This window comes from Calonectris borealis, chromosome 3 (assembly GCF_964195595.1).
Source record: "Calonectris borealis chromosome 3, bCalBor7.hap1.2, whole genome shotgun sequence".
In the NCBI taxonomy this organism is placed as follows: Eukaryota; Metazoa; Chordata; class Aves; order Procellariiformes; family Procellariidae; genus Calonectris; species Calonectris borealis.
Window position 1 is genome coordinate 51850639 of NC_134314.1, and position 23947 is coordinate 51874585.

Below are 23947 nucleotides of genomic sequence, written 5' to 3' on the forward strand. Positions count from 1 at the left end.
GAAGAGGCAGGAGATACACCTGCAGCAGTCGACGCTCCTGCCCTCTCCCTACGAGTCATGACATGGACGTTGCCGGGCGTCTCTGGCCATTTGTCAGGAGGAATGGATCACATCCTCAGCGGGGACTCACCAACACCCTCCCCCGATGGGAGGGGAAGATGTTTGCCTTATTTTATTAGTGGTGAGTGACAGTATTTGTGCCAAACCTTCAGGAAAGGCTCCACACTGCCCAAGACGGCAGCAGGGTCGCTCTGAACTGAGTGTTCGGCAACGTTGAGGAACAAAGGAACACCCTCCGTGCTCCCTGCAGCCTGCCCCCCAAATGCCTTCCAGCACCAAAGGCTTGGTGTCCGTCCCATGGAGGATACCAGCGAGCAAAACAGTGCCAGGCAGCGTAAAGTGGTCTGGTGCTCGTTATCTAAGAAGCCTTCAGATGCTTTGTTTCTTATTCCCGCCTACTGGAGATGGTGCCGGGGCTGATAAACCTCTGCCTGGAGTAAAACTCTTCCCACCCTTTATGTTAAACAGAAGTCACTTTACTCCAGTCTGGGGGACAAGTCGTAAGCCATAATTTGAGAAAAGCTAAAATGGCCGTGCACTTCCCTTCTGTTCAGCCGAGTCTTTGTGCTTCCTATCGTGAATTAGGTAGGGCAAACGCAGCCAGACAAAACAAGGGCTGAAACCTGCCATCAGAGCTCGGCTCCATCACACAACCAGTGCCCGAGGCTGGAATTCGATCATGGGGGAGTTAATAATAACACAAAGCAAAGAGCAGAGTACTGTGCTGCTGTTGCTGAAAGCATGAAAAATACCATCTTAATTTAGAGACTTATTATGGCATATTATGGCAGGGCATGTCAATAAATGCGGCGCAAGGTAGAAGTGCTATGCTATGGTACATACCCTTATTGCAATAATTAAAAAAATTACCTTCTGGAAATATAGTTTCAAAAAAAGAAGGATGTTCTGCTGTTTGTTCAAGAATAAAAACAAAAAAGCTACGGCAGCGACAAAGTATTCTCTCTTTAAAGTGGGCAAAAATAAACTAAAATGAACCAAGGCTCAGAAAGTTACTTTCCTGCCTCTGAAAACCTGTTAAATGCCCCTGTGGCCTGCAGAATATTCCACACAATCTTTTTCAGATTTGTTTTGCATTATACTTAATATGTCCATTTTATTGAATTTTATACTTAAAAATAACAAAGCTCACAGCCAAAGAAACACAGGCACTTCAAAAGCCTGGTGACACGCCATGGGTTTCATTTTCCCTGGATGTGAGAAAAAAGCTGAAAGCCTTTAAGATACTGCAGCGAGCTCTGTTAGGACGCAGCGCTTGCGTAGGTGTGCCAGAGGCAGCAGCACGCATGCAGGGCCCACCAGTCTGCTCTACCCCCTTCTTGTGCCGCTCCAGCTGGGAAAGCAGAGGTGGGCTGCAGCCCTGCTGGAGGCTCCCTTGGTTGAAGGACGATCTCAGGACTGAAATCCCCTGCTCCTCGCTGCCCTCGGCTTCCTGGCAGACCAGGAACGGGAGAGGCGGAGAAACTTAGGTGTACAATGGGGTTGCTGTCGACCGACATCCCTCAGGGCCGTCACCGGTACTCTGATGGCACCAGGGCTCCCCAGTGCCAAGCCGGACTCAGGCTGCTCTTTGCTCTTTCACGGCGTCTGCCGTAGCACAGTGGCTAAAGCCGCCGCGGTTCGGGAGCAGGCACCACCACCACCGGCACAGTCAGAGCTTTCCACCCGCACCCCGGGAGGTGACTTGCATCAGTAGCTTATAATAATCATCCAGTAATTGTAGGAGGGTTTCTTAGTGAAATACTAGAGAAATCCTGAATTTGGTTGGAAAATGATCAGCCTTTTCTGTTTGCAGTTATTTGGGGGAGAGATTATTCTCAGGAGTTATAAACCATTCTCCAGCAAGGAAGGAGTGTTTGGGATTTCCAGCATTAATGCTCGTAAGAAATCATTTGGCTGTCACTAACGTTATGTAAATAGATGGTTCATGTTTATACTCTACAAAATGCTTTTACAAGAAAAAGGCTGACTAATTCGGAGGTCAGCTTCTAATTCAAGGTTAGTGCTCAACAGTTTTTTTTACCCTGCCAAATAAAACCACTAAAGGCTAAATTAAAACCATGTGCTCTAACCTACCTTTATGTAGTTACTGATATAAAGAGGGTGGAAGCAGTTTTGCTATCAAATTTAATGCCACTGCCTAAGGAGTGAAGTAAAATGTCCTACGGAAGCTTTTGCACAAGGACCCGCATCAAGACTGCCCCGCTTAGGAGGTGTGAAGTGCTCAAGTACATGAAAGCCACCCCTCAGTGACCTGTCGCTGTTACGGACTAAAGGCTTGATTTCCCAGAATACATTGAAATAAATATCAGTTTAATCAACAAATCATCCTCTTCCTTAGGAAGAGCAGTTGGCTACAGGAAAAAAAGAAGGTGATCAGCATGATGACATTTGATCGGCTTTTAGATGTTTGGATATCCCAGTCATGGTGAAAGAGGTTAGGTCCATTGACTCCCTTAGACCCATGCTAGATGGTAATATTGAAGATTGCTGCTAAATTTCTGAAAACTATCATCTGCCAAAATTTGTACCAGCATTTTATTCTCTCTTCCAGCTATTTGTTCATCACTGCTTACACATTATCTGGTCTTTAAAGTTTCCCTTAAAACTGAAATGAAAAGTAAACCCCACTGTTTTTATTAGCTTCTCAGGTGTAAGTAAAACCTGAAAGTGGCCCAGCATCTTCTTAAAACGTTTTGCCAGGAGAGAGTGGGAGCATTCACCTGAAGAGTGGACAGAAGGTCGGTGATGCTACTCAACCTCTGCCAGACCAGAAGTAGAGTATGATGCTTCTGTTCAGCTCCACGAGCACGCTCCCAAGCGGTTTAAGGACTGAGGGCTGTCTGGCCCCATCTCTCAATCCCCCTGTGTCTGAGAAGCATTTGGCCCAGCTCTGTGAATGTGTGTCAGGCTGATAAAAGCCCAAGAAGATGCAGTGCTGTTGAGTGGTGGGACCGTGGTGTGCATGCGACTAGCTCCCATGCAGAGCCAACCCAGACAGGAGCTTCCCAACTCCTTGGCCACTGAGCTATGGACCTTATTGGGATCATGTAGCCTCTCCCACAGATCCCAAACAACATTTCTAGCGTTTACAGCTGCAGAGGAAAACCTTCAGTTTATGAAGGGAGAAGTTAGCGGTGCAGCATTTGTCTGCAGAGCCAGCCGGCTCAGAGAGCAGATTGCTTTCTGGCAAAATCATTGCGGTTATCTGAAGTAATCTGCTAACTTTGGAGTATAAAATACAAATTGAGTTATGAAATAAATAACGAATGTTTGCACTTCATTGCCCCAGTAAAAACAGCCACTTAATTTGTATTACAGGGGTTTGCAACCCTTCCCAGCATCAAATATTTCACCTGTCCAAGAGCTCAAATGTCCCATTTCTCGCATCGTCCAGCTTTTATAATATACTTATACATCACAGTGGCCGACATGCATAATGCAGACTACTAGAGCTGCAAGGCAGTACAGCTAACTGTAGGATGCGTCTTCAATTCAGTGAAGGCCAGTGAATAAAGAGCATCCATTTATTTAACCGCCTCGGGGAGGGACAGCACGGGCGTAGGGCGGCTGGGTTTGCCGTGCTGGCTGCCTGCTTCCACCCAGGTCGGGAAGGCTCCTCTGCCCTGCACGGGACTGGAAGGGCAGCGAGAGGACCAAGCGCATGTCTACGGCCCACGGCCGGTGCAGGGCGAATGTGGCAAACGAGTCTCCCAGGTGCTGGGTGTTTGTGTTGCCTGGAGATGCACCCTGCCCAAAATAGAAATAACAGGTAGGGCTCCGGGTTCGAGGCATCGGTTCAGGCAGTAAACGGACACTATAGCTTGAGAATTACTGAATCTGTCCAGAGCAAAACAAAGCTCTCACAACTACTAAGAAAAGCGCTAAGTATTCACTCTCCCAGAAGGATTTCTCAGATGCTGAACCTCTGCTGTCTCTGCTGACACCTCTCTTATTTCCCAAACCCTCTTCTTTATTTCAGGCATTACATCCATACGGTACCTTTAAACCCAACAGATCCTAAATTTCTTGGTAAACTGAACCATCACCAAAATGTAAAAACATAAATTTTAAACGTGTGCCCAGACTAGAGGTCACGCTAGAAGAACTGCAGTTAGGATCATCTCAAAATTTTGGTCTCTAAAAATGCTGACCACATGCTTTTATGATAGACTCAGCACTGTCTGTAAGTCTAGCACAGTATCCAGAGGTGCATTGACCCAGCGGAGAGTGGGAATAACCAGAGCGATTATAACCCAACACTGAGCCTATTTAATTTTAATCAATCATGTTGCATCTGTACCTGGATTCTGACCACGACTATAGTGGTAACACGCCCTCCACAAGGCAAGATATGCAGCCTGAAAAGAAAGAGCTTTAGGCTTTTGGATTAAGTGGAGAAATGGTTTTGAGTGGATCAGCCAAGATAGCAATAATTGCCACAAGGCTTAATGTAGCTAGTGCAGAAAATGTTTCTCAATTGCTTATGGTGGATTGTCATATGTAAGAGCAGACAAATTGAGCAGATTGTGAAAATAATCCTAGCATAGCTTCCAACAACAGAAGTTAAACTTCTTTGTTGCTAAGAAATGTGAAATTACAAAAAACAGTAATACCGGTTGCTGCAGAACCAACAAAAGTATACAATATCGTTAGCTGCAATCATTCATTATACATCATCTGATTAAAAGAACTTGCCAAGTAGCATTTTCCAAGACTTGCCCTTAGATAAAATGATACGTTTTGGCAGAAAAGGTCTTCTGTATTGACACGTACATAGTGAGGCTTTTTGTAAATTGAGAAAACGGTTTTAAAAACTTTGCTGAAAAGACCATATTTTTCCCTCTGCTCACTGGAGACTCAAATCATATTAAAACACTTCCAAAGGATTTTCGTTATCTGAAAGGGGACTAATCAGTTGTTTGTCTGAGTGTTTTCAATATGGTAATGAATCAATGTTAGGAATATTTGAAAAAAAAAACCCAAACTAGATTACAACTAAATTATTTGAATTTCAATACTATCCTTATTTGGAGATGCCAGTATTAACTTTGGGAGATGCTACTTTCTAAAAAACTAATGAAAAGTAAGAATGAATGATTGCTGCCAGCTAACTGTTGAAATCATATATATTGCATATGTCCATAATAGATGATCATTTAATCTTCATTTAATCTTGAGGGTTATGCATAGCTTTCAATCATTTAGGGGGTTTAATCATCTCTCCAAATGTCAGAATTACCAACTCTTGTCAAACATCAATTCATGGGAATGATAAGTCATGCCCTCACATGACAGTTTATCTCTACACCCTAAAGTTGAAAGATCTTAAAATATTTTCCAGCTAATAGAAGTTATTTTTGTCCTGTAGTTAAGAATTGCTCAATTGCAATTTTAAAATTCCTTAAGGATGAGAAAGACGGTGATGAAGGAAAGATGTTTTCAGTGACTGAATACTCCTTATCTTCATCTCATGCTGTGCTAAAAGTTTGACTGCTCTAATTTTAAAGCTATCTAATCTTTTATGTGCTAAAGTATATGAAATCATGCATTATTAGAAGTATGAATTACAAGAAGAGTTCATTTATTTGGTGTTATATATAACCTTTATCTAAAATGTATTATGTGATTAAAAAAAAATTCATTTCGTAATATTCATTAAGTCTCAAACTTTTCTTTCAGAGAACAAAATTGCTTCAACCTGATTGAGATATTTTATCTAGGGAAAAAAGAGTGAATTTTTTACAAAGTCTATAAGCATCAGTGAATGTTTTGAGGCTTGACAGTGAATTGGATGTGAATCCTGTGTGTTAAGGATGTTCTTTACTAGGAGATCCATTCAAGTGAGTGTACAGGCCTCAGGAGTCTCACATTGGAAAACAGTCACATATTCTTTCTTTAGAAATGTGAGTTTTTCAATTTCTTAGAACATGTGGAATGTGTTATATTCATTTCACTGTTGCATCTGAGGCATGTATGAATATTTTCTTTGTATACACATAGTTGGAAAGATTGCAGAAATCTATTAAAGGCAAACTTCGCTTAAGGTTGAGCTTCCAATTCAAACTTTTAATTGTGGAAGTAAGGAGTTTTATCAATTGATTTTTTTTTAAGATGTGCTTAAATGTACTAAAATGATGCTTATCACTTTACCAATAAACTGAAGCTTATCAGAGTGGGATGCTGCACTTGAGAGCAGTGGAAATTCCCACCTTGGAGAAAAACACATGATACTTGAAAGGCAAAATAGCGTTTCCCTGAAATGGCACTTAAAATAATGTTCTTAATTCCTCCCCGAGAAGGTGGCCAACATGCCCAAGAATGATGCTTTCAGGACAGGTGATTTGTTCCATGATGAAAACACAGTGTGAGCCTGCACCCATGCTTTTAGTTTACTCCTAAGACTTGGGGGGTTGTTTTTTGTTTTCAAGTGTCACTAAATTCTTTCTCCCTGCTCCTCCGCTGCTAGATTAATTATTTTCCGTGCAAGGGCCCTTCTTTCAAAGTCTTCCATTATTCTCTTTTGACCATACTGGGGAACTTATCCAAGTCAACAGAAAGGCAGCCTTTATCACAGAGAGGCTGTTCATGAAGTGGATGGTTTCATACATTACCGGGGGAGAATTGCCTTAACGTCGCCTATTCAGGCTGCTGTGCCAGGTGCATCCACTTACCCGGCTCAAAACCCTGCTACCACCACATCCTTCGCTGCCAAGACCACTATGTACTCTGAGTGATGGAGCAAGAGGCAGGACTTAGATCTTCTCTGCTGGGAAGTGGAGGGAGAGAGACCGATCTTTGTGTCTCAAAAAAAGATCTGCTGTAGGGAGCCTTTTAACTCTCTGTGGCTCTGCGACTGCGAGAGCTTCGGAGGAAGATGGGGAGGAAAATAGCATGAGTTTAGAGCAAGACTCTGCTCTGCATCACTGCCCCGAGATACTGTAAAGAGGACAAAGAGAAACTGAGATATAAATAGAGAATGACATTTTCCTTGCATTGTCCACAATGAATACATTTGTACATGAACAAAATCGTTGGAACGAGACAACATGCATGCTTGATGTTGAAGAAAAGCCTGTTTGTGCTTAGTACATTGGAGACATTGTTCAAAAATAGTTCATCCTTTTGTAAATATTGCCTCGGCATTGGTGCCAGGGTCACTGTTGCTTTGCGTTATCAGCAGAGTAAGTATCGGTCATGCACGTGCTGCTGGGAAAAATTTTAATACGGGCACCAGATTTAAAAGGAGAAAAGCATCCTCCAAAGGACTGTCCAGTTACTTTGTAGTTAATACTCCCTGCTTTCCTCTTGCTTTTGTTTCTTCAAGACTTACCCTGTTTTCTTGCACCTAAAGGGTGTTTCATACTGGGAAATAAAACTTGCCCCATCCCTCAGGTGCTGCTAATATGTGTACAGAAAGCAGACGTCCTTTTCGGACAAAACCCTGGTCGGTGGAAATCTTGCCTGTGCTTTTCATCTGTAGTGATAGCTACAGCAAGTCCAGGCTGCATTCCCTCCTTGTGTAAAGTGGCTGATGTCAGCTGAGCGGCGCCGAGTTGGAGATCTTGGCTCTTCGGCTTGTTTGCTTGTTTTCTGGAAAGACATTTACGTGGCAACTTTCCTTTTTTTTTCTCCAGAAGTTTTGAGAATCCAGCAAAACAAATACTTGTATCACATGCAACCCAAAATCTATGAAATGAATAAAATATGTTCTGCACCCAGTGAAAGCCGCCTTGTATCCCTGAGCAGAAGGCAAATCTGATGAACAAGATTCTTTTGTATTCGTCCCCATACCCAGCTTTTTTGGCATAAAATACAGAAAAAAATACCAGAGTTCATTAACATACCAAGATAATGGACCACAACTTGTCTTTAACTATGCTTGTGCAGCTCCACTGTTATTAGTGAGAAAGAATGGGTGCCAATGAGGCAGAATTTAACCATCAAATGAAAAAAACCCATTCCTGTGATGTATCACATCAAAACACTTGCGATCCCAACAAATGGTGCAGCCTCCCTTTAGTCAATGGGGAAAAATGGGCTTTCTGGAGCACGACTTCCGTGACCTACTTCAGATCCCTAGTTCAGACTGAGATGACCTGGTACTTATTTCTCTCTCACAAATATAAGGGGAGTTCAGAGAAGAAGAGCTGTGCACTGTGGATGTTTGAAGATGGGTGAGGTGAATCCAAAGTTTTTTGTTAATGGATCTGTATGAACAGCTTTTAGCAGTAGCTACAGCCTTGGATGAATATTGAAATAAAATTGAGAGTAATACTAAGAGGAGAATGATTGCTCCAAACAAGGATGTGTCTGTTGGGATTTCCAACAGACCGTGGTTAGTCTGGGAGGTAGTTCTTACTGCTAGGCTATTCATTTAAAAAGCATTTAACCGATGTGTTGGGTTTGGGAATCCAGGAATCGTGCAGGTGTGGGGAGTGCGAAGGATGGCAGAGTTAGTCCAGTCCCTGGCTGTGCCGGCTGAGACCTGATTTCAGAAAAGGTCATTGGAAATGGAAAGGTTTTAACTGAGTAGCCTTCGAGTGATCCCCAGCAGATGAATCCCAGTTCTGGGTGGCCTTGGCCTCGGCCTCTTCTTAAATCCCAGCTGTCTGTACCCAGCGGGACTGGTTTAACTCTAGAATTTCGTATAATTTGAGTCAAAAAATATTACCATTTTTCATATTTCCTTGTCCTCCATAAAGCAAAGTCAACACACTTACATGTGCATCTTATATTAAAATTACAAATATTTTATCTCACTTTGGCTACGCCATGCTGCCCTCATTTCCCTGCCTGATTAGGAAAGGGCTTTTATTTCCTGAAAACCTCCTGCTCCACTAAGGAAATTAATATATTTGTATCTGAGGATACTGTTCACCATCCAGATAAACTGCAATCTGAAACTACATAAATTGCAAGACCCTCCAGCATTTCACGCTAGCAGGCAAATACTGTTATCCCTATGATACAGACAAATAAATCAGGGGAAAGTGAACTACTGACTTGCCCAAAAAGTAGTCCATCGAAGAGCTGAAAATTATACCTTTAAAAAATGCTATGATGTTCAGGCAATTTTGAAAATGTTTCTCTGCCCTAAAGAAGGTATAGTTCAAGTTCAAAGAAAATGTGGTAGGAGCTATTGTACCAGGCTTATGCAGCGTCTGAGGATAATGATGCCACACATCCTGAAGATTACTATACTCTTCCACTCTCTGCTTTTATCTCTACGACCATGCCCCAGGGTTAAAAAGTGGCACCCTTCAAATCAGGCCTCCAGATTTTGCAGTTGGCAGTGGGAGTTTCATTAAGGTCCCTGACAGAACGGGGGCGTCGTGAGTATTTTTCTTTCAGCTTGCATCGCACCCAGTTTGAAGTTAAGTCATGTCTTGCTCACCCACCTTCACCTGGGCAAAAGGGCCAGGCACTCACAGTCTGCTCCTGCTCGGTGGGACGGGGCTCATGGGACACGAGTCCTGCTCCGCTGCTGGCCTGCTGGGTGCCAGTGGACAACTTCTCCGAGAGCCCTCTGGAAGCAAAAAGACCTAGGTAGGCACCACAGGAACCCCAGTTTCTTGGGCGGTCCATATGCTTCAGCGCAACAACTGATTTTGTGCATTTGACCTCTGCCTGGGTTTATGGCAGGGACGATGTGCTCTTCTGGGTATCCGCTGCTCAAATAGACTTGTCGTATTACCACCTTGATGGCAGTTGCTTAACTGACGCCTTTTATTTTTTGCCACGTTATTACAATAATAAAGGTTTCACATTCTGCTCTCTCCTAAAAAAAAGTAAAATAATCTCTAGGTCAAGGATGAATGTCCAAAGACTGTGGTAATTAACTAATGGAAAATTTACTTCATATCTGATAACAATGATTTACTGGAAATTAGTCCATCACATGTCACTTCTGGCTTGCCTGATAAATACCTTAACGCATTCAATTTTCATGTCTTCTAACTCAGGTCTGCCATTCAGGAGCTATTTGGAGTTTCTGAAATATTAGATAATTGTCTGCTAAACTGTTGCACCTATTTTTTTTCCAGAAGCGATGCCATAACCCCCCAAACTAAAACATATGTATGCTTTCACACATATAAGAATCAACTAACAATGGTAATAAGTATAGAATTGAAATAAAAAAGGCAAACCACTAAAATTCATAATTCAGTCTTTTTTTTATTACTCAAACCACTGCACAAGGTGATAAATGGATTTTTTTTTCCCCTAGATTGGTTATATAGTTTTCTGAATTAAAATGTTGAGAAGATTGCTCAAAGCCAACTACACTTCCCAAACAGCTTTTGTTTGAGCTTTGAACACCTTGGACCCTCATTTCAGTGTAGTTCTCGGCATGTTTTCCAGCACTCCAATGGGCCGGGATTCCATCCTTCCTGTTTCAATGATTCAAAAAGAGTAAGAAAATCTAGGGGTCAAAGGAAAACAAAACGCTTTCGTAGTAAAATTAGGTTGACCAGAAATGTGAATTTCAATGAGAACTAAATCTATTTCTGTAGCATACGCTGCTGTGATTGGCTTTTGTATATGGTAGAACTCAGCAGACTTTTTTACTCCAATTTTTGGGAGTAAAAGTTACAAATTTTACTCCAATAAAACTTCCGCCAGCCCAGCAGAAAACAGAAGATCAAAAAGTTGCCATTGTAGAAGTGTGGACTGATTACTCAAAGAAATAGAGGACTAAGTAGTCAAGGAGACGGTATACTAACCCTAAGTAGGTATAGCTTTCTTCCTTAGTTGCGCTCTGTGATGGGTAGAGAGCCTTGACCTTGTGCCGTATTTCCGGTAAGCAGAAAGGAAGTTTATCCGTATCTTCACAGGACAGAATGATAACAAAAACATCACAATACAATGGAGTTATTTCAAAATACAGTTTCTCTCAATATTGGGTGGTTTCTTGACCATAAATAGGGAGTTAAATATAAATAGTCAAGAGAAAGCATCGTCTACGAAAGAACATCCTACCTTATGCCTCGGGAGTGATTTAAAGTAAGCAATTTTATTAATAGGATTCTAGCAGTAGCCTATACTACAAGGTTTTACCACTGTCTTTAGATGACAATCTGACATCATAACACAATATATTATTAATTATAATTTGCTTTTATCATCCAGGTGTCCCACTTCAGACCAGGGACCTTTCCTCTAGGCACTGTGAAAATTCATTAGAAATGTGTCTGGAGAGATTAAGATGAGTATCTGGCTACATCTTGGCCTTGATTGCAAAAGAGCACACTGCCAAGCATCTTAATAACATATTTACTGATGTTCAATTAGATGCTAGAGAACAAAATTGATCACCACACTCAAAAATGTTTGCTGCCACCTTACAGTGGTGAAAAATGTTACCATCCATCATGCATATGGCAGACCCGTTGGCTGAACACCCGTTCCCGCAATCACTCTCCTGCCTTGCGGAGGAGCTGGTAAGTGCATCCAGCCCTGCTTCCTCCTCGCCTTCAGTTTTCCACACGTACCTGAGCAGCACAAACAGGGAGGGCTGTGGGAGTCAGAGAACAAAAGCCCTTCAAAAAAAAAGATCCCCTCCCTGTCCATCTTTGGTTAATGAACGCAATGCTTTTTACCCAGTTCTCGCAAGGCAAGCTCCATCTTGTCCTGAACAGCTTTCTGCATGTGGTGACGTTTCACATTTCCCAAGCACAGGTGACCCGAATCACAAATGATACCGCAGATGCGATTTGGTTTGGAAAGCAGCTCTACTGGAAATCCCGCGTACGCACTTGCTATACCCTACACCTGCGTTTGCTTCTTTCCCAGCTGCATCACCCCCCTGCCCCGCCGGGTCATCCCTTCGCAGCCCCTCATCTCTGTCTTGGAGAGTCTAACTCGTAAGCTCCCATCTGTAGTTGAAACTCCTACTAGTTCCTTAGCGTGCAGACATGGTTTTTAATTACATTTTTACCTGCTTTGATTAACGCAGTGGACACAGCCGCTCACTTCCACTGTAACAGCCCAGTCCTCTTCCGCACCGACAGCGACTCCCAGCTCTTGCCTTGTTAGCAGATTGCACCAGAACAGTTGATACACGGGCTGTGTGGTTGGTACAGGGTCATTAACAAAAATACTAAATAATCCTGATCTCTGAGGTACTCCCGGTTGCCTCATTTAGAAACCATGTCAACAGAGTCTGCCGTCACATCTCTGTCGCCCAGTGTTTTGTGTGTGTGCGTTACAGCCCTGGCCACAGTGCTCTCTCCTGCTTACTAATGATTTTTAGCGTGGCGTTCTAACAACTGCTTTACCATTATTAATAGATTTGATCTCGGAGGATAAAAGAGGGGAAGAGAGGTGCAAATAAGGGCCAAAGTATAATCAGACTATTCTACATACTCACCTTCATCACTCCTTAGCATGTTTCCAGCAGTGCCACGGCTACCCTCTTACCTTGTTTCTTTTCCTCGTGGCCTTTCTGAAGGTGGGGGAGAAGCCTGTGAAGCAAACTGTTGTTTTCTTTTGGTACAGTGGGTTTTGTTTGTTTGTCTGATATTGGCTTTCTAGCTTTGATTTTGCAATGTTTTTGAAACAGGCACGTTGCTATGCATTTATGTTAAAGGCAGCCAGGCCAGAGAAACACATGCAAGACTTGGAAAGTGGTAGAAAAGTTTTACACAGCACCATAATCATGTGGGTTTTTTTTTTAATTTTGCTCCCTGTCTCTTTCTTTGCAATTCCTAACATTTTGCTTGCTTTTTGAACCACTGCCAAGCAGCGCATTCATGTTTTCGTGGAAGCGTCTATTACAGCCCCACGACGCTGCTCCAGCAGGGTAACAGCCAGCTGAGACCCCGTCATTTCCCCCCGTGTATCACAGTGCAGTTTCCTGCGCCGAGGTTCATCTGCTGTTTTGTTGCTCAGTCACTCAGCTTCACGGTGTCTTCCCTCGTCCTGTCTTCGTCTTGACAGTAATCTCTGCAACTTTTATTCATGCCCCTTCCCAGAACATTTCTGAGCACGCTGTGTAATGCCGGTCGAGGGGCTCTGCTCCCGTGACCACAAAAAGTGAGCGTTCATTTCTGTCCTTTGCTTCCTCTCTTTTCACGTGTTATTTGTCCACGTGAGACACTGCCTCCTTGCCCACGCAGCTTAATTTCTTTGAGAGCCTTTGGTAAAAGATGTCAAATGTCTTTTTTTAATTCCTTGTTAGGTGAGTCGACCACATCTCCTCTCCCTGTACAGGGGGACTTGCGAGGCATCGCTTCCCTTCACAAAAGCTGCCTGTTTCTTTCCCTAAGTCACTTATCCATTTGTTCACTAATTCTTTTCTTTAACTAGTTCACCTGGCTTGGTCATCAGGCCTAATGGTCTGTAGTTACCTCTATCTTTCTCTAGAGCCATTGCTAAAAATCAGTGCCATGTGAGCCAGTGAGTTTTCCCTCAAACTCATTTTCCAGTACAGTTAATAGTGGTTTTACGTATATAACCTGCCAGATGATAGATGTTCTTTTGTGTTTTCTTCATTTGGGTATAACTTCAGGTTTTTAAAGGATGCCTTTTAACTTGTAGCAACCTTAACCACGTTGTTTAGCTATGTTTACTTTCTTTTTAAGACTTTATAAAACCTCCAAGATATGACCAGCCCGTGGCTGGACTAGAAGTGAAGCTTGGAGCAGTAAACTGCAGGATTTAGAGGCTCTTATGTCTGTGGTCTTCTCAGCTACATGCTAAAGACTTCAAGAAAATCCACGTTTCACCACCATCGCTGTGAGTGAGCTTCTCTGTGAATCCTTTAGATGGAGATGAAACAGCAAAAAAAAAGTTTCGTTTTGGCTTTCTTAATTTCTGGGTGGGAAAACTTGTACAGATTGGTCCTTGAATCCAAGTAGAAGAGCAGCCACCTCAAATAGGATTTTAGAAGTAATCAGAGTTTAAAAGGGGGAAAAATTGGGACTGCCCACCAAGAACTTGGATGCAAGGAAGCGTAGGATAAAATTGGATAAATAGAAAATAAGGAAAACACTACAAAGCTTTCCTAAGAATAGATTATGGCACACTAGCCAAACATTTAAAAAAAACACCAAATCCTTCTTTTCTACATTAAGGAAATGAGTTGACCTAATCTGACTGGATTTCAGGAAAACATTTGTTAGTATGCTACTTGGAAAAAAACCCTAACAACTAAGGAAGACAGCAATTACTAAATTAACTCTTAATATGAATAGAAGCTTGTGAAGTAGTTTTGAAGGGGAAGTCTCAGGCTAGAGGCAAGTTGATAGTGGACTTCCTTAAAGAACAATCCCAGACAGATCTTACTAATTATTTTCACTGACTACCTTAACCTAGGAACGATCAGCCGATGACAGCAAGCTGGGGCACTGTTTGCACAACGCGGGGCTGACATATCATATAACAAAGGGCACAAAAGTCATTTTACATGATGGGCTTGACTCAGTATCCTCGAACTCGGCATACACCAAACCTACCAAAAGTTCTTCAGTATGGTATTTTCACTATAAAGATAAACCACAGTGGTCAAGTTTCTTAGTTGTCCCACAGGCACAGAAGTAAAATAAAATTGCTATATAAAAATGCCACAATACACATTTCATACAGCAAGATCCAAGGGAAGACAAAGAGAAGAAAGAAAAATAGATTTTTGCTTGTTTAATTAGAGACAGTCATAATGTCACTTAACTTCCAGAAACACAACCACCAAAATCCTCCAGATTGTTCTATAAAAAAAAAAATTATTTTTACATGTTATTAAAGAGTGCCACGCAACTCTTGTACATCCCACTCTCCCTTCAATCTCACAGGCATAACCTGTAAACTGGAGATTAACCTACAGGATCAATAGAAACAATATAATGTGACACTAAGTCCATCTCCTCTGTTGATCCTGGAAAAATATTTCAGAATTTGGTCTCTTGCTCCCAGAGCTGTCAAATGAAGCCAGTGCAGAACACCGAGTCAGAAGCACTGCACAACTTTCTGAAGGCTCACCTGAAATAACACACCGTGATGTGCCTGAGGTAACGTCATGCTAGAGACAACTCTGTTTCATGAGCCGAGCTAGCTCACCTGTAAAGTCCTGCGCCGTATCATGTGCATGTGCCAGCTCACGTCCATAGTCGTGCAAAGCGTAGAGATTCCTGAACAAATCTGGACATGCCAGAAAATGCACGTGAAGCCTGTGGCTTGGATGAAACTGATGACACCCTTCTTATAAAAAAGCCTTTTGACACCCTTGTCATGCAATACCAGTATAATAGTGCAAAGGTCAAGGTCATAAACTAGCAATGAATAACAAGAACTTTTGCTATCAGCATCCATAAAAAAGGGTAAGTTTGGTGTTTCGGTCAGTCCTCAAGGCCTGTGAGATGCTGACAGCAGATTGCTCTGAATGTAAAAATTTTAAAAAATCAAAATATTAGTTGCTGTGTATTTAGTAGGGATAGGAAGGTATTAATGCCACCATGGGAGGCCCTGGCAACGTCTTCTCTGGAGTACTGTGTCTACTTCTAACCCTGCATCTTAAAAGAGATCTACTGAAAGTGGAAAAGGTGCAAAGGAGGGTTAGAAGAATGGTCAGAGAAAAGCGACCTCCCTTATGACAGGTAGGGCAGGGCTGTTTGGGCAGTAACCTATGAAAGCTCAAGGGGTGACAGATTGGAAGGGACTTTATACCAGCAGAGAGAAACGCTCTTTAAACTGAAGTCAAAGACCTCACAGAACCTGAGAGGTTCAGCTGGTCATGATACACACTATTTGAAATTTTAAGCATTCAGAGGAACAGAAAATGAGGAGCAACCTCGTGACAAGGGTAGCTTCAAGATGGAGTCTGGTATCTCTGCAAGTAAGTTGAACAGCGCAACATGGCTGCCTGCGATAGCTGGGAGCAGGCCCGACAGCTGAGGAGGTCTTCTCCAGTCTTGCCTACGTCAAGGTCAGAGCCGACTATGAAACCTCTGATTTTCAAAATGCATATCAAATTTACACATTTGTCACCAGTCAGTTTATCACCACCTGCTATCTTGTATTCAATAGTGTTACACAAGAGTGTAAATTAACGTGGAGTGCAATCCTCTTAATTATTACAGTTGGGGAACAAACGGGACTGTGCATATGCAAGTATCTAATTAGTCACATCATGGTTGCATGTATGTGGAAATACCCTGTTTGACTATGAAATCATACTGCCTGCTTTGGCTTATACAATGATGTGTGTTGTTGCGACTCTTGCATAAGGAGAATTAGGTCTTCTGTTTTAATAATACTGCACCATTCCGCTCAATTCTGAGCCCTTCATCTTGCATCACAGTAAAACACTGTAGTAGCAACATGTAATTGTGTATTTTTCCAATTTTCCATTTTGTAAAATGCTAGTTCCTGACCTTTGCTAAATGTGTACAGTGGCCCATCTTGACACAGTATTAGATTAATCTTAACTGAAGAGAGTCCCAGAGTAGCTGTAATAGTAAAAAGAATATGACTTTACCTACTCATGAATTTCAGTTTTCAAGTCTTCTTTTCTCAGAAGAGTGCGATCGTCTTAGTACGTCACGTGTGTAGTTTCACAAGTTCTGTTTGTTTTAGACTGAGATAACTTGGCCTTATTAGCTCCTTCTATCCCCTCCGGTTTTGGTGGGGTCCCAAGTGCCTCCTTCGCGGTATTGCAAACGGAAATCCCCATAAACCACGTAAAGCCCTAAAAAAGCTGAGGGCAAAATTGAGTGGATCTCTGCCCTCGCGGGCAGCGTCCTCCCCTTGCGCAGCGCTGCCACGGGTGTCAATGGCAGCTCTGCGAGGAGAACGAGAACCGCAGCCCACAGGTTTTGCTCGCTCTCCATGTCTGAAAGGACAGCCTCACCTGGAGCACCTCTTCTGTATTTGCTCGATGTTTAAGGGAGCTTATTGCTGGGATTTCCAGGGCAGAGTGTCGTCACTGTGGCGCTTCTGTAATTTACAGATAATGGGCGATGAAACAGAAATGCAGTTTGGAGGACTGGGCACAGTACGAGGTCGTGTTCTCTACGGCTGGCGAGATACTTGCCTTTCTGCTCAATTTGTAGGGGCACCTGCTCGCTTCTGAATTATCACTACTTCATTTAGATGAATGTCAGCAATGTGGTTTTAGAAATGCCTTGGATCTTTTCTCCAGAATGTGATAATTTATTTTGCTTATATATAGCAATACAGATTCCTCCTAATTTCTAATTAATTTTAGGGTTAATTTCACCTTCTTCCCCCTCCCCCAACGCACAGACATGTATATACTTATGTACATGCACATACGCATTCCCCATCAAAATTATTTCAGCATAAGAATGAATACCCTGAACCAAAAGTTTGGCATCCCTACTAGAGTGAAAGCTGACTGCCACCTATGGGTAAGAGTTCATGTTAACATATTTAGATAAAATTTTAATATTATTCTTTGTAATTAATTCAATTTGTAATTATCTAACAGGACAGAGTTCATTTGCTATATATTTTGTCAACAACAATCATTGCTCATCCTCTGAAAGCCGGGTATTAAAACCAGCTCCCTTACGAAGGAGCATCAGCTTTACGACGAGTAAAAAAAAATGGGGTACGACGTTCTTATTTTTCTTATTCTGAATAAGGAATACATAGAAGTACCCTAATTCCCCATGCAAAGAAAAAAGACTCAATGTCACACAACTAGGTACATCATATTAGATAATGCTGTATTTAATGACTGCTATAATTTTAAAGTTTAGCCATCTCAACGTTTTAATATTTTGCTTACTGCTTTCTTTTACTAAATACATACAAATAGCTTAGCTATGCAGTCTCATGAAAATGTGTATATAATCAGTATGTCATAGTAATTTTCTATTCAAAATTTTTCATTTTTCAGAGTAAAATGAAAGCTAAGGGGGGGAAGGGAGGCAGTACAAAAATGTATGGCTTGATTATGTAAGCCTTGATTTTTCTGATAATCAGTCTACGTAGCATTTACTCAGAAAACTCAAAAGGAAGTATAGACTGAAAAGCAAACTTATTGTATCAAAAATATTTTTTCCAATTCAGCTTTCAGGTACTTAAAAGCAAACAGGCTGACAGTTCTGTATATCTAACTACCTAAGAGAAAAACGCTAGATTACAGCTGCTGTACTGTAGCAAGCTGCATTAGAATGGACATCACTACCCATTTCTCAGAAATACCATCGGTAAAAATAGCTGGAAGTGTAGCAAATTAATGCATATATTTCAGTTTGGGAAAAAATCATTTTGCTCCAGTAAACAGAAGCTAATTGTAGCCATTATATTTCTCCCTTTTGGGGCAGGGGCATAGTATTTCTGAAGGAAGAGAGACAGAAAGGAACTTGCAAAAGGGAAAATTATATTAAAAGAGATAGCAACGAATACAAACTAAAAATGAGTCTGATGATACTCATTTTTTAAAACCCCCCTTTTAAAGTAATTTTAGTCCTGGGCCTTCTCATTCATATTCTACTTTATTAAATATGATAATCAGCCTATCTAAAAAAACTGAAATAAGTATTACACTAGTGCTTACCTTGTGCATTTTCACTAAGTTTTATTACTAAACTTATGTTATAAATTTATGAAATACTGTAAAAGCAGTCAATAAATGCCACTTAAGTATCAGAGGTTATCACATCAACATTTCATGCTTGCTTTCCGACAGCATCGGTACCCTTTATAATCTACATAATTCAGACGTTTATGATAAAATCTTTGTGCTTCGTAGACGAAAGCATCTTGTAGCTAAAGTAACTCTGCTCCAAAGTAATATATTCGTGATGCATTTTCCTTCTTCTGAGTTGACATATTTCAGACACTGCAAAAATAGCATTCTCCAATTTGTTTGCTTGCGTCCACTTTGGCTACCGAATCAAGCTGTCAACTGTCCAGTAACATTTCCCTGTATTTTCAAACCACAGTTTAAACTTAACCCACTTAGTCTCCTTGGATGGGAACTTCGCATCAGACAGAAATTACTCCTTATCATGTTCGATGAATCAAGCTTAAAAAAAAACACCAGAACTGCATGAACATTTGTGACAAATGACTTGTCTCAGCCGTTCTGCTCTTTCTTATTTAATCTCCCACTGGAGTACAATTAAGTAGGTATACTACTATAAAATAGGAGTGCAGACCTCCTCCCACCAACCTACTGCTTGCAAAAGGAATAAAAAAAATATTTTCCACGTGTCATACCAAAACCTGCACAGAATATAGTTGAAACTTTTAAAATAATTATGAGTAGGAAAAGAGAAATAAACAAATAAGCTAGTACCCCAAATTTAGAAGGGAAACAAAAAGGTAAAGAAATGTGAAAATGCAATAGAGGATTGTTAAACTAATAGATCTATTAATAGAATATGAAACAAAACCCTCTTTTCCTGGTGACACATCACTGAGTTACTACTTGCATACTTCTAAAAGTATAAATTGAGAGCAAATTTTTTCTTTAAATAGTCAGTGTTACTAATTTTGAGATATTCCTATTTCAGTATCTTTAAAACCGAGGCCTTGTTAAAGGACAGAGTACTTGGAAAGATCTCCATGATATTGGAAAAGCCAGAGAGGTTTCTCCTGATTTTTTTCCACCAATGATCTTTATGTTTGATAGAGGAAAAAAAAACACAAATCAGGCAGTGCACCTAATTCTCTGAAGTGCTTGTTGTTACTTTTATGCCTTTACGACAAGACAAGGAAAATTCCACCTCCCAAGTGAAGAAATACAGAACATCGTAACGTCATAGCTTTAAAAAATGATTCTTTCTGTTCTATATAGACATCTCATTAATTTAACTTGAATGCTGCTTATACTGTATAACACAGGTTTTACTTTAAATAATAATATTTAATGCCTATATGGATTTTCTGTTATCTAATAGCTTTGCTAGATTGATCATGTATTTTTTACTATGCTACGTATTTTTTCAGTACTTAGCTATATGCCTGCATTTTCCAACAGACGTTCAAAACTATTACTGCATTCTGATCTATTCCACTGTGTTTTGATACTGGAGAAGTGCATTCAGATACTCATAATATAATATGCTTATAAATGCAACTAAACAAAAAACAGATTACCTTGTGATATACTGCAATAAATGAGACTTTCTTCTAGTGGGGGAAAAACTGTTTGTTCATACTAATTTAGTTTATAGTTGAGAAAGGGACCAACACACCTGGAACTGACTCATTGTAAATTCCAGAAATGCAAGGAGCTTCACAAAAAGTCTGCGGTTACCTTGTTTTTTAAGTAACCATGCAGAGCTGACAGCTATTAACAGTAGCACGGACTTGCATAACGAGGACTTGAAGGAAGGCCTAGTACTATCCATGCCAGAGTGATTTAAAGAGAAGGAAGGCACGTATTTCTTTATGATGCATTATGTAATAACACAGAGGGCAATCCGAGGCATTCAAAAAAATACGGGACCCACATTTGATCTTGTACTTGTTATTTATCACACAAATATTTTATAGTGCTTATAGCTTAAGGCTTATGAAACACCTAACTTAGGAATGTTATCCGGTACAAATGAGTTTGCAGTGTTTTAGATGACATATTTTATGTTTTGTACATCTTTAGGAAAATATAATAGGTCCTGTAATTCATTTTCTTCAAACTTCTGCAATACATGCAATCTCAGATAAAATAAAATTGTCAAAATCAGTGATAGCTGGACCTTCTGATTCACATTAGTGTGAAGAGAAAACTGCTGTTGAGCTGACACATTGATAGATTACAAATTCTGCTGAAGAATAGCTAAAAATGGTGATTCAATCTTGTCGCTACTATATAAGAAGAATAACAGAAGTGGAAATGTTACTCATGATATCATGTCTTTTATCAAAACCCTAAAGGGTTCTGGTGCATCGAACACATTGTCTTCCTGAGAGCTTCTGGCTCTAAAAAATACCAGTGTAAGTAAATGAAACTAAATTGGCCTATTAAAAGAAATAAGATGAGTTTGTGCCCTAAATTTATTTAAACATGAAAATAAAGATCAGATTGTAAAAAGACTATCTTTTAAGGGTTTTTTTCTTTTTTTGTTCTTTTTTTTTTTTTTACAATAGAGATGCTGGTCCTGTAACAATGAAATGGAGAGCTAGGAGGATTATGAAACACAAGTAACATGAAGGGCAAATCTGACTGAAAGAGAGGGAGAATATTATTCCAATTATTTAAAACTTAGCTGGGTTAGTTCCTTAACTCACTTAAATCAACACAGCTCCCCTGAAATCAATAAGGTGATACAGATTCACCCAAGACGTATCTACCATGTAAGATAATGCGGACCATCATTTCCTGTAGCACAGTAAACATAAACACATGTGGAGAGTCATCTTTTCTAAACAGCTCCTTAATCTTTAGATACGCAAAAGAGAACTTTTAAAAGAGGCACCTTAAGTACTTCTGCTATTCTACCCCTGGTCCTCTGCTGATCTGAACCTTGCGTGGTCATTTACGCTGAAGTGAAGTCAGGTTTAAACACTGACTTAGTCCCTTAGTGCTTCATACTTCCCTGTGCTGCTGCAAATCACCACAGAAGGCTCAAGATGGAGGGAACGGGGCCTTGCTGGCTTCTGCCTTCCTCCCATGGACATCACCGAATGCTCCTGGCACTTACTTCTGATTCATCCAAGGAGTTCTGCAACAACAGAAGGGGAAACAAGGTTTCACACTCCTCATCCTTCACCGAGAGGGGTAACAGGTAAGGAGAAGGAGGAAACAGAAACATAGGGGGGAAGATTTCTTATTACAGGCTCCCCTCTCCCAAGAGGAAAGAATCCTTGACACGAACTTCATTACATCACAAAGACATACACAGGCAGGCACCTCAGATTTCCGATAATTCAGTGGGTTTGTTTCAGGGAAGGATAAAGTATTCTTTTGATTTTTATTTTCACTTTTACCAGGGCCTCTATAGTATTTGCAGCTTCTCCTACAATAATTAATGTTTCACCTTGCATAGGAATTTTTTATCTTAAAAAAAAAATCTCCCCAGCAAAACTGTGACTTAAGTTTTGTTCTTAATTTGAGGATGAATGGGGAAGAGGGGAAGAAAAGCAGCAAGGCAGAAAGTTCACCACCTTGCTCTAAAACGTAGGCAGAGCCAGAAACCGAGATTAAATCCAAGAAATGTCTGAACCCTGTTCTGTGTTTTGCCTACAGTTCTTAAACACGTATTTGCCTTTTGAGTATGCACACCGACATCTTTAGGATATTCAGGCAATGTATTAACACATTGTGGATAAGGGAAAGAAACAAGTCAGAAATATTTGGAGGGTGTGAAGCAGTAAATAGTAACCAAGCAGAAATGTTTTAAGCAATGCCATTACAGCTTGATGGCAAAGTAGATGAATACATTCTCCTTCCAAGCCTGTTAAGCTTGATAGTAAGTAAAATGAGTTAAATTTTCTGAGTTTGGAATGTCATTGATTCTTGTTTGTTCCACAATGCTATGCAGCTCTTAGATATAACAGCCCTTAGAGATGAAATTCTGCTTTTAGGACAGGCCCCGTAGTGACAGGCTGCGCCATGGCAGGGAGAGACCCAGGTAATTCTGGCAGGGCAGCGTCTTGCGATGCACGACCCAGCAGGTATCCAACCCGCCTTACGTAAGGATTTCATTTTCGTTAGACTGCATCTCGCCGCCGCACGAGGCGAAAGAGAAGAGGCTATTACATCTCCCCGTGCAGCGCCGGTCCCCTGTGCCAGGCCCAATACCCGCATCCTCCTATTTTTTTTTTTTTTTTTTCTCCAAACAGCACATGTACACAGTGGCGTTTACCTATTTGCTCGAACCGTGGCTACCACGCAACCTATCTGGGCGGCCGGCTGCAGAGCCTACGTTCAGCGGAGCGTTGCCGAAGAGGAAACCCCCGTCCCTCTTCGGCGCCGGGCGAGGGGCGCGCTGCGGGCCGGCTCCTGGCGAGCAGCTCTCCCTTGGTGGCGGCGGCGGGGCGGCTCCGCTCTGCGGCCAGCGGCGAGCAGCGTCCATTGCAGCTCGGTGGGGAGCCTCCCCGCGCGGTGCAAACATCCAGCGTGCGGGGGTTCCCAGCCCCTCGCCGTCTCCTTTCCCCCCTCTCCTAACGCCGCTGCCAGGTGCCTTTATTTCTCATCCCGGCCTCTTCCCACAAGTCCACCGCCCGTGGCCGCGAAGCCCCAGCAGCCTGGCGGGCCCCCGAGTCACCACCGCTACACCGCGCTCGCTCTTTAAGCTCTCCCCGAGAAAGCAGCGCGGCGGAGCTGCCCTCCGCCCGACGCTCGTCCTGCCTTTCGCCGCCCCACGGACGCCACCGCCGGAGCCCTTAAAAACAAAGGAGAAAACTGCCACTTTCCACACTCCCTTCCCTCCCCGCGCCGCCACCGCCGCGTTACGCGGCTGGCTACAGCAGCTCGCCTCGCAGGGATGAAAAACGAGGGGGGTTAAGGAAAAAAAAAACCAACACCCACCCAGCCCCACGGCTGATCCCCGTCCCCGGACGGCGGCGCGGCGTGGCGGGGCGCAGCGCAGCCCAGCGCACCTGACAGCCCGCCGCGCCGCGCTGTATTTCCCTCCCTTAGCGACAGGGGAGGCGCGCAGCGGCGGCGGCCCCGCCATTGGCGGAGGGGAGCGGCGCGGCGCGGCCATAGGCTGGCGCCGCCGCCAATGGGGCGCGCTGTATCCGGGAGGCAGGGGGCTGTGGAGCTATTTAAATCCAGCTCGGTGATGTCAGTGGGGGCGGCGGTTAGCGGGGAGGGCGCGGGGGGAGCGGGGCGGTTGGCGGGGAGGCGAGCGCGGTGGCTGCGCCTGTCAGGCCGCGTTAGTCACAGGGCGGCCGCTGCCTCCGAGGGGAGGTGAGCGGGAGTGGCCCGGCGCACCTGCGCGTCCTGCCG

The 23947-nt window shown here is 42.4% G+C and overlaps 2 long non-coding RNA genes across 2 annotated transcripts; both read right to left on the reverse strand.

Annotated features, from left to right (window-relative positions):
• Nucleotides 1–10232: 10232 nt before the first annotated feature.
• LOC142081355 (uncharacterized) lies at nt 10233–11133 on the reverse strand. Its single transcript, XR_012673310.1, has 2 exons — nt 10806–11133; nt 10233–10472 (listed from the first exon to the last, which is right to left on the reverse strand). It is a non-coding gene; the product is annotated as an uncharacterized LOC142081355 (long non-coding RNA).
• Nucleotides 11134–15339: 4206 nt separating this feature from the next.
• On the reverse strand, nt 15340–23622 carry LOC142080359 (uncharacterized). Its single transcript, XR_012672973.1, has 3 exons — nt 23525–23622; nt 22860–23378; nt 15340–21716 (listed from the first exon to the last, which is right to left on the reverse strand). It is a non-coding gene; the product is annotated as an uncharacterized LOC142080359 (long non-coding RNA).
• Nucleotides 23623–23947: the final 325 nt, after the last annotated feature.